This window comes from Populus euphratica, unplaced genomic scaffold (genome assembly GCF_000495115.2).
Source record: "Populus euphratica unplaced genomic scaffold, PopEup_1.0 scaffold167.1, whole genome shotgun sequence".
NCBI classification, from domain to species: Eukaryota; Viridiplantae; Streptophyta; class Magnoliopsida; order Malpighiales; family Salicaceae; genus Populus; species Populus euphratica.
In genome coordinates, this window is record NW_011500052.1 from 295,865 (window position 1) to 296,072 (window position 208).

A 208-nucleotide genomic window follows, 5' to 3' on the forward strand; every position below is an offset into this window, starting at 1 on the left:
TAAGTGAAAGGAAATGAAAGGTATAAACTTGATATTAATGAAAGCAAAGCATAAACATTAACGTCAAAATTGAAGTCACTCAAAAACATAAAAGTTGTAAGCAATTATCTCAAGTTTCTTGTATAAAATATTCAGCTCATTTGGACTTTTAGAACTTCAGATATGGCCAAAATATTGAACAATGCTCGGGCTGGAGGACAAATTCAGA